The sequence below is a fragment of the Ceratotherium simum genome, chromosome X (assembly GCF_057802395.1).
Source record: "Ceratotherium simum simum isolate JZ-2026a chromosome X, ASM5780239v1, whole genome shotgun sequence".
In the NCBI taxonomy this organism is placed as follows: domain Eukaryota; kingdom Metazoa; phylum Chordata; class Mammalia; order Perissodactyla; family Rhinocerotidae; genus Ceratotherium; species Ceratotherium simum.
This window is the reverse complement of record NC_141940.1, coordinates 127336812-127348385: the sequence shown is the minus strand read 5'-3', so window position 1 is coordinate 127348385 and position 11574 is coordinate 127336812.

Below are 11574 nucleotides of genomic sequence, written 5' to 3'. Positions count from 1 at the left end.
TCTGAACATGGACATATATGTATATGTATATAGAGAGAAGTATTTTAAATCTGCAAAATATATATGAATATATATGAATCGCTGATGAATAAGTGGTACTTGAACTTGTGGTTGTGGATAGCATCATGTGGAGACAGAATAAAGAGTTGGAAACAAAGAGAACTTAAGATGGAGCCTTGAAGCATGAATGTTCTACAGGTGTCCTCTAGGAGACTGGAGAGATTCTACCTGTTAAGCTGAATGCAGGGCACACGAGTGTTTGCATTAGTGTTGTAAATCTTCTTTGGGACATATTTAAAATCCAGTTGCAACATTTAACAGCCAGGATGGCTCTGCCAAGTGACAAAGAGTTAGCAGAGAGATTGGAAAAAGAACGTAGAGTATAGCAATTTTAGTTTGCTTGGCTGCCATTACAAAGTAACACAGACTGGGTAGTCTAAACAACACACATTTATGGTCTCACAGTCTTGGAGGCTGGAAGTCTGAGATCAAGGTGTGGGCAGGGCTGGTTTCTCCTGAGGCCTCTCTCCTTGGCATGTAGACGCCATCTGCTCCCTGTGTCTTCACATGGTTGTCCCTCTGTGTGTGTCTGTGTCCTATTCTCCTCTTCTCATAAGGATACCAGTCCTGTTGGATAGGACCCACCCTAATGACCTCATTATACCTTAATCACCTCTTAAAGACTGCATCTCCAAATACAGTTCCATTTTGAGGGTACTGGGGATTAGGGCTTCAACACGTGAATTTGCAGGGGGACACAGTTCATCTCATCACAATCATGAAATTCAAGGAGTAGGAGCGTTTCAAGAAGCAGCCATTTCTGCTGTGGGATCAGTAAGAAGAGAGTTGGGAAGGCCCGTTGCATTTAGAGATAGTTGGGTATGGGGAATGCTCACAGCCACCATTATGGTGGAGTGAATGGGAAAGAATGCAGAGTCAAGTAGGCTGAGAAATGGTGAATCAGACAGTGCATAAACAGAAACAGAGAGAGGATGGTAGAGATGAAACAAATGAGTGAGTCCTTCCTGGTGACCTTACAAAACCCAAGGAAATTGCCTACAGCACGACTGTAATCTGGACTCTGAAATCCATGTTGACCACTTCACCAAGAATGCCCTACTCCAATGAACCTCAGCTACATCTAAACTGAAAGCGTGGTACCTTTGGCTCTCAGCCTGGAAAACTGTCTCAAAGTCTCCCCCCGAGAACATTCTTTGGTGGGACTCAAATCTAGTTGCTACTAAAACACATCTGGCCATGGAAGAAATGCAAGATAAAATTTAATTTGCTGATGATTGCCTATGGGCCTGAGTTCAGGGATGATTTATCTCTTAAGTTTGGCAGCAAATTTTAGGGGCTTGAATCTCTCGCTTACATGCTTTTGAGCTTATGTGATGGTGTAGTATTGTGAAGCTCTGAATCGAGAAGTTTTAGCTTTCTTTTCTGCTTATTATTACAATGGAAACTGAGTGATAAGGCTCAAAAGAATTTTAAGGTGTCATTTAGAGAAAGCAATCCTACATTTGTCCCACTGAGGAGAACTCTGGAGCATCTGTGATTTTGGGGTGCTTCTCACGGTTTTTAATGACACCTACTCCTCTTGGAAGCCTCCAGCACAAAATGTATCTGAAAGGCTGTAAAATTCCAGACCTTCCACTCTCTCCATAACACAATTTATCCACAAAGCTGTACCTCTCACAGCTGTGGAGACCAGAAGTCCAAGATCAAGGTGTCAGCAGGGTTAGTTCTTTCTGGAGGCTCCAGAAGAGAATTTGCTCCATGCCCCTCCCCAGCTCCTGGTGGCTGCAGGCTGTGCTTGGCGTTGCTTGATTTGTAGACCCATCACTCCAATCTCTGCCTCCCTAATCACATGGCCCTCTCTATGTCTTCTCCACCACTTTTAAGGAGACTAGTCATTGGATTTAGAGTCTACTCTACTCCAGTATGACCTCATTTTAACTAACTACATCTGCAAACATCCTAATTCCAAATCAGGTCACATTCTGAGGTTCCAAATGAATGTGAATTTTGGGAAGATGCTTCTTTGTCTCACTCGACTGAGGTGATGTGGTTGTTGAATTTCTCTTTCTCCTCATCCTTACACAGAAAAATAAATGTTTCTTCTGAACTGGAAAACCTGTGTGCCAAATTGCAGCCCAGAGGGACTGGAGCAGGCCATGTCTTCTCAATGTGTGTTTCACAGAAAACTCTCCCAAAATATATGGTTGCATTTTCAAATGAGATTTGTGGAAACATCATGGCAGTGCTAAGGGGTCTTGGCCCATATTTATGCATGCATTCGTTCTGAATGAAAGTTGGAAACATTTTTTTTTCCCATACACGGTAAAGGTTATCTTAACTACAACCATCTTTCATTATCCATAGTCATACCTGATCAATTTTCACTAATCCTACAATTTAAGGATGTCCAAAGAGTAATTTATATCCCTGGACTTGAGAGCCATTTCTCTTCTCTCTGGCTCCAATGTGGACCTCAGAGGCAAACCCCATGTGAACTTGTTTAAATCCTTCAATGCTTATTGAGGGAAGCAGAAAGAGATCTCTAGAAAGGCAAAGATTACATGGATATCAATTAACAATGGCAATGAATTGGCATTTATCAATTGTCAATGAGTTATTGACAATTTATCTCATGCATAGATTCAAGAGATCACTATTCTGATAATGGAGAGGGCTTTCCTTTTAAATGACAAGGGACAGAAAGACTGCTATAGTTACAGACATCATGAGAATGAGCTCATTTATTAGTGAAGTAAATCTTGTGTCGTGGCTGCACCCATTCCCACCAAGGATTTATGCCTTGCCAGGTGGCATTCAATGAGAGCTAAAGGTGATAGTCTACAGAACAGTGTGAGACCCAACTTTGAATTAGACAGTGGGAGAAGGTGACACTTAGGTTGACCCAGGAATCAGAAGAAGGACACAACCCTTTGAAGAGCTGGATCTAATTCCATCTGGCCAAGAGCAGAGGGAGTGCTGGGAAGGCACATGAGAAAACAAGTTGGAGAGAGAGTAGAGTCCAAGAATGCGTGGCCAGTTAGTGCATGGGAAGGAGTCTGAATTGTATCCTAAATGTGATGGAAAGTCATGGGAAGGCTTTAATTAAGAATGTGGAATGGTCTGGTTTACATTTTTAAACATCCTTTGACAGGCACGTAGAGAACAGATTACGGGGGCAGCCGTGGAAACAGATGCTCATCCAGGAGACTATTGTAGGCATGTAGGTAAGAGGGGGGATGGATTTGACAAGTGGCTTTATTGGAGATGAACGAAATGGACAGGTTCAGAACAGGTTTTGGAGGCAGAAAAATCATCCTATGAATCAGATGTTGCTCTAGGGGAGATTGGCAGAAGAACACAAATCAGGAATGAGAGTTGAGTTTTGCTCTTAAACAATTGGGTCAATCAATAGTGGTATGCTTTACTCACATATGCAATACTGAGGGAGAAGCAGATATAGAAGGACACAACCAAGAGTTCCCTTTCAGACATAAGGCTTTTGAGATTTGTAACAGACATCCAAGTATGAAGGGGGAAATATCACAGGAGGCACCATATATGTGTCTTGGCTTCAATGACAAATATGTGAGAATCAAATATGTGAAAATTATGCTCAGAAACTAGAGTGGCTTCTGAATTCTGAGTAGGATGAGGATGATATGTCTCTTAACATTTGTGTGTCTGAATAGAATACTTCTAAAAGTCTGCTGGTATTTTCAATTAATATTCAAAAATGGTCCTTCCAAGGGATTTAATTTTGCACATGTGCGTTTGCAAAGTCCTTGTAGGATTTGCAGTCTTCGTCATAATCTGTACAAATACTTTCTGCCCATCAAGTATTTGCCTTTGCTGGAGTGATTGCTGTCTCACTGCCTCTTGGTTTTATAAACAGTGGTTCAACATTGTTAATTGTGAACCACCTTACCTGCACTGGGTGGAAATCAAATAATTTACTGATGTTTTAGGTTCTCTTTTTTGCTTTTTCTTGTTTGCGGGGAGCTAAGCTATCTCTGGCATAGCTAAAATTGGGGAAAATGTAGGCACTACAGAATCTCTATATGCTTCACAATCTACTACAGTAGAGGTCAAAAATATTTTCCATGGGGCCGGCCCCGTGGCATAGCAGTTAAACGTGCATGTTCCGCTGTGGCAGCCCGGGGTTTGCAGGTTTGGATCCCAGGCACTCACTGAGGCACCGCTTGTCAAGCCATGCTGTGGCGGTATCCCATAAAAGTAGAGGAAGATGGGCACGATGTTAGCCCAGGGCCAATCTTCCTCAGGAAAACAGAGGAGGACTGGCGACCGATGTTAGCTTAGGGCTAATCTTCCTCACAAAACAAAATATTTTCCTTCTCTCCCCCAGTGACGCATTCATCAACGCTTATTGGGAAACTCATTGATTGTGTTTGACAAACATTTAGTGAGCATCTGAAATATGGAGGGTAGTGCATCAGGCTTTATCCACACAAGATAAACAGGCTTGGTCTTTACCCTGAAGGATGGGATTTCCACACGGCTTGGAGGAAAGCAATCCTTTCAACTCAGGGCACTGTAATAGAGAAACACACACAGTGCACTACAAGGACATGGGAGAAAGAATGATGGAGAAAATGAAGACCAGAAAGGCTTATTGGCTTTCTCTCTGTCAGTTGGCAATATTTATCTCTATCCAATAGAGAGTGAAAGATAAGGTAGAGAGCAGAAGAATGGTCCAAAAGATGCTCAGACCTCTACACACAAGTGCTGGCTAAATTGCTCATGATTACTTAGGAGCAGCCCTGCTCCCCACCATGTGCCATGGATGGTGGCCTAATTTGTCAGCACCAATACACATCAGTATTTCTCATGGCAAATGTGAGTTTAGAAATGGCATAACATAATCAAACTAAACAATTGATGTATCTGTTAGGACAGACTTTGCCCACTAATATTAATATATTAATACTCATTAATAATATTGCCTTAAGGCGCTAGCATCTTCTTAAACATTGGAGCCAATTCTTCAGAATTGAATTGCCTACCGAAAGGTTGTGTACGCTGAGAGAATCTAGATCATTAACTAAGTCCAGTATTCAAGGAAGAACCCAACTGGCCTTTGTCAAATTTTGTTTAAAACTTGACTCTGGCCCTGACCCTTCCCTGCCAAGTTTTAAGTGCAAAATTCCATAGCTGAAATTAAATGTTGGTTGCCTAACAGGAACGATGAGCGAGCTGGGTTGACTCATTGAGTGGTGTATCTGACTACAGGATTGTTTATAAGGGTAACATCTCATTAGTTCTAATTAGGTGTTTATTAGCAGGAAATATGCATACTTAGGCTCTCCAGATGATGAGATGGCCCTGTTTGCTTGTTTCACGGCATTCTGGCTGATAAGATGGCTGGATGACCCCGTCAGAGAGCAGTTCTGCTGTGGTTTGAAATATCAGCATTATGTCGAAACTTGCTTCCCATAAACATACACAGTCCTAAGGCATATATTAGAGACTGTCACAATATTTGTGCATGTTTATACACGGCTTAAAGATTCTTGGCAACTTGTGCCATTTGCCTTAATTGATTGCGATTGCCGTTTCCTTGGTCGTCTGCAAATACAGGTTATTCAATCATGTCCATTCATACGCAGTTACAGACCGCCAGCCACCCAAAGCGAAAAGAATGCCTGGGCGATGTGTGGGATGTGTGGGATGCTTTCGACGGTAGCAGCATCTGCTTTGTGAAACAAAATGAGAATACATCCAAATCATGAAGCTGGCAGTTTTGTTTCCGATGCAGAGTAGAGAACATTTCAAGTGAATACTGTTATTCATTTTCGCCAAGGGCTGTTGCCTTTGTCATTTTAAAATTAAGCTGAGTTTGAATCTGTCTTGCATTCTTTATGGGAACTGAGAGCACAGATTTTCAAGAGAGAAATGCAGGGGAGGAACAAGCATCCCGTAGACCTCGCGTAGCCGTAAGGCTGCCCCTTCAAACGTGGTGGCCATAATAAGGTGACTGGACAGGCGTCTTTCCTTCAGTAATGAGGAGCACAGAAGATACAGAAATTTTCTGGAGTTACTGGACCTTTATGTGGCATCATGGCTGTATGTTCTTTATGTCTGGCCAACTGGCTGTATTCTCTATTTTATTTTTTCTGGTCCTTCACTCAATTCATATTTGGACATAGCAAATGCTGTTTCAAGATGACTGTAGTGTATTGTTATGGTGCACGTTTTCCAGCAAAAGTTACAATATCCTTTATTCTGTACCTGCCCAATGTGTTGTAAGATGCATGCACACACACACACACACACACACACAAGACATTATGATGATACTTAATTTTGTGTGCCAACGTGACTGGACCACAGGGTGCCCAGATGTTTGGTCAAACATTATTCTAGGTGTGTCTGTGAGGGTGTTTCTGGATGACATTAGCATTTGAATGAGTAGACTGAGTAAAGTAGACTGCCCTCCCCAACGTAGGTGTCCCTTATCCAATCAGTTGAAGGCCTCAATAGAACAAAAAGCTTGAGTCTCCCACCAATAAGAAGGAACTCCTCTCTTTCTGGCTGTCTTTGAACCAGAGCATCTGTCTTCTTCTGTCTTCAGACTCAGACTGGAGATTACACCATCAGCTCTCCTGGGTCTCAGGCCTTCAGAATCAGACTGAAACTATACCATCCGTTCTCCTGAGTCTCCAGCTTGTGGACTCCAGATCTGGGAACTTCTCAGTCTCCATAACTGCATGGAGTTAATCCTTACAACAAATGAAGTTATTCCCAATTCCTTGCAACAAATCTCTTTATATATACATTGCTATGGTCTGCACTTTTGTATGCCCTCAAAATCCATATGTGGAATCCTAACCCCCAAGGTGATGGTATTAGGAGGTGGGGCCTTTGGGAGGTGATGAGGTCATGTGGGTGGAGACCCAGTGAATGGGGTCAGCACCCTTATAAAAGAGACCCCAGAGAGCTCCATCACCCCTTCCACCATGTGAGCACACAGCAAGAAGATGACCGTTTATGAACCAGGAAGAGGGTCCTCATCAGACACCAGATCTGCTGGTACCATAAACTTGGACTTCCAGCTTCCAGAACTATGAGAAATAGATATTTATTGTTTAAGTCACCCGGTCTGTGGTATTTTGTTATAACAGCCCAAACAGACTAAGATTAAATAGATAGATAGATAGATAGAGAGATAGATAGATAGATGTAACATATATATTACATATAAGACATACACATATATATGTGTACATATATAATAATATAACAATGTAATAATATATAAAATATGTATGTACATATGTACTTATATATGCATTTATGTAATATATATGTGTGTGTATGTGTGTATATATTATGTATATACATCATATAACATATATAATATGTAATATATATGGTACCTTATCACATATATATCTAATATATAATATATATTCTCTGGTGAATATATATATATATACTCACATATTCACACATATGCATGTATATGCATATGCATATACACATATACACATATACATATGCATATACATATACTCACTTCCCTTTGGAGCTGAGACATGGCAACCCAAAAGCATGGGGAGGTTAAGACCCCAGGTGGAGGAAAAGTCTTTGAACAGTGACAGCCAACAGATAAGTTCTTCCCCCTCCCCACCTTTGAGGATCTGTCCTGAGACTCAATTCCTTTTGTCCACTGGGAAGAGGGTGCCCGAGACAGAGCCATCAGCCCTGCTCATTCTCAATGGTGGTCATTCCTCATCCTGTCTTTTCCTCCTCCCCTGCCTCATCTTCTTTCTTTCACTTCTGCTTCCTTGGGACTGCACCCCCCCCCCATTGCTTTCTCTCTGCCTTCTGCGGGACCCAACCTAAGACATGGACCCTTGAGCTCCCTGAAGCCCCAGCATCCACAGGTCATCACCGAGCTGTGCTTCTAATGCCTGGTGTTCAGTCCAAAATAGTCAACAGTATTTGGTGTAAGGCAGACTTCATGCTGGGGTAGGACTGATAAAAATGAAGAGATGCAACCCTTATCCCCACATTGGTCAGAGGCCACAGGACAAACGGAGGAATGAAGAATAAATTTCGACAAGCGCTACAGTGAAGTAACACAACGCACAAAGGGAGCCTCCAGCGGGGGCGCCTCGCTCTGTTGGGGGCATTCTGGAGAAGTCATAGAGAGGTGATGAAGCTATGCAGCTGATTCCAAAAGCAGAGGTGTGTGTGTCCCAGAAGATGTCGGGCGAACGTTTCTGGTGACGGAAAGCAACAGCAGAATGCACTAAATGAGATTCAGGGCACAACATGGCAGTGGGGTGCTACAGTGCAGGGGAGAGGCACACAGCTGCTGCCTTGACATGACAGTGACAGACAATGACATGAACAAGATGCTGGGAGCCTTTGGGGTTAGTGCGCAACTCTCTCAGCAATGACCGGTCTTTGGGAATCAATCAAGCCCCTTCTGCACTCTGTCCCAGAGTCTTCCCAAAGTTACCTATCCAAACAGCCTTAGTCTCCTCAAGAGAGAGGCAAGGAGACATGACTTTTAAGGACAGGGCAATGGAAGGGATACGGATGTGTTTCATTCTGCCATGAGTCTGAAGGAGTTCCCAGAGTTTCTTCATTCCCGGATGAATCTTATGCACTTACTTTGGGTCAAGTCTCCAGCTCTTGATCAAGAAGTCCTGCAAAGCACGGTGATAACACAAAACAGACGTAGAAAACCCACTCTTGAGTCGAAGGGATTCTTTCAAGGATGGGGAATTATTAGAGCATGGGAAGTCATCCAGGAGTGACTGATTGCATCTAAAACTAACTTATTTTGTGTGTGAAATGCTGCGGATCTTCTAAGGAACATATGCAATGGTTTGAAGGTATGAATATGAAAAGGTATGAAGCAAAATAGCAAAACACACAAGGATCCACTGTCCACGTCAAGCATCTAGAACATTCCTTAATCGTTATTACTCTCTGGGCTCCCTTTCCTTCTAGCACTCCTCATGAAACCCCTGTCACCAGAGTTAACTATTTTCCTGAATTTTGTGTGTAATAAGAAAATAGTAATAATTTTTCCAAAGATCTCGGTATTTCTAAACAATATATTATTGTTCAGTTCTGCTTGCTTTTGAATCTTATTCACTGATAGGACACTGTCTGGTCTTCTGGATATTTTTCCTCTCAACATTGAATTGCTAAGATTTACCCATGACATTGCATGTAAGTTCAGTTTATTTGTTTCGCTTTTGTGCCATATTCCATTGTGTGACTATTTCACACTTTATGTATCCATTCTCCTGTCTGTACACGTTTGGGTTCTTTGCAGGTTTTCACTATTACAGACACGACTGCTGAGAACACGCTTGTCTGTGGATTCGGATGCAAGAGTTTCTCTAGAGTCTATACTAACAAGGGGAATTGCAGGGTCATGTTAAGCTTTACAAGATGGTGCCAAATGAATTTCCAAAGTGATAGTACCAATTTACAGTCCTGGCAGCAATGGATGAGTGTGTTCATTGCTTAACACAAGCATCGACAGATGGTTTTATCAGGGGATAGAGACTGCTAACTGATACCAAACCAATTTCTCCCACTTCTCAGCTTGACAACACTTCCCAGTTGGTCTTACAGTTCTATGCATCCCTGGGTTGAGTCTGGGCCAAAGGAAAGTGAACGGAAGGGTGTGCACCACGGAAACCTCCCATGGGGAAGCATGTGTGTGCTTTTTGCCTTTCAGCTGTATGGAATTAAAACAAGGGCAACAGAAACATCAACAGCCAAAAAGCAACCAGCGAAAACAAGGATACCTTGGGAGGCAGGTGTTGGTGATGGCAGGACACCAACTTGGCACAGGAACCTGGATCTCTCACTCACCACTTGGAAGAAATCTACACCTGCAGAAACACTCGTAATTTAAAATAAATAAACCGTGATTGCGTTAAGCCAACAAAATTCTCTGGTGGCTTCTTCACAGCAGTTAGTATTACTCTAACTAGGACAGCCAGACTTCTCATTTGATCAATCTCGTGCGTCTCAAACGACAGTCTATCTTGGTCACAACTTGCCTTTCTCATTTTCAAATGCGATTAGTCAACTTTTTAGCTGGTTACACACCTGTCATATTTCCTCTTCTGGAAAGCTGATTCTTTTCATCTTTTGCCCATGTAGAGACTGGAAAATAATTGTGAGGAAACATGAGAATATGTAGATATGCATATATAAATAGTTGTAGACTTCTATAGCTATGGAATATATGAGTATGCATATACACATATTTAGAAATATGGCAATTTTAGGGATTTTTCAAAATTTAGCTTTCTTTCATATCAGGGCTTTTAGGAATATCTAGCGAGTTGCATGTTCTGAGTGAAGTATATTTGTGCCCTGATTATAAAGAACATTATGCCAGTTGTACTAAATTTTATGTAGGTATCTTCCATGCCTCTTAGAATCTTATAATCAAAAAAAAATTCCAAAAATTAAAACTACTTTAGCCCTTTTGTAACTGGATATTCCTGGGTGATAGCCAGCCTCTGGATTAGCACAGTCCTGTAGAATTTTCTGCAATGATGGGAAAATGTTCTGTGCTGTGCTGCCCAATATGGTGGCTACCGAGCACTGGAAATGTGGCTAATATGATCAAGGAACTGAATTTTTAAATTTTCTTGTATTTTAAATAATTTAAATTTAAGTAGCCTTAGGTGGCTAGTGGCTACCATGTTAGAGAATGCATCTTTAGAGCCCTCCCCCTCAATTCGTGGACCAACACCACCAGCATCACCTGAGAGCCAGCTAGAAAGGGATGTTCTCAAGCCCTGCCTAGGACGTCCCGAGTCAGAATCATTAGTGAGCGTGTTAAGGTTTGAGAGCACTGTTGCAGAGCTGTCCCACAGAGATATGGCATTTTCCTTCTGCTTCCTGAAACCGCCCTGAGCAAAGCATCCTGGCGTCCTTCCATGATCCAACAAAGATAACAACATCTCTTTATTTACTGGCAACTCTCCAGTATTCAGCTCACCAATGCTCAAAATAATCAAGCTGCTTTTCACTCGGTTTCTAAAGTTAAAACAAAATGTATTCTGCAATTTCCGCAATGCTTGTATCACTAGGAGGTACATGCAGCAGAATGGGGAGACCTTTAATGTTGTTTCTATAGGAAAATGGATTCAAATGAATAATTGACTTGAAGTGTGCACCCGTATGCTACAGATTTCCAGCGTGGAGCACACCGTTGCTGAAAACAACCACGTTTCAGTGTGTTCTCTTCAGATTAGCCCTCCCCAAAACTTTTCTCCATGATGCCATGCATCTGATGCCTAGGTCACATGCATCTCTTATAAAAATTCCACCCACCTACCTCATTACAATTTTTGTAGTCACACACCGTTAAACTTGACTGGACTTGAAATGAAATTATTCTTATGTCCAGAAAGACCCTTAATACATGCTGTTTGATGATGATAAGGGCCAGGTCACTTCTATGCCAGTAGTAACTTGGAGGAAAACCATTCAGATGGTGCAAGAAATCGGGCTAACAATTGGACAATATCTGCCACTGGTAGTTAA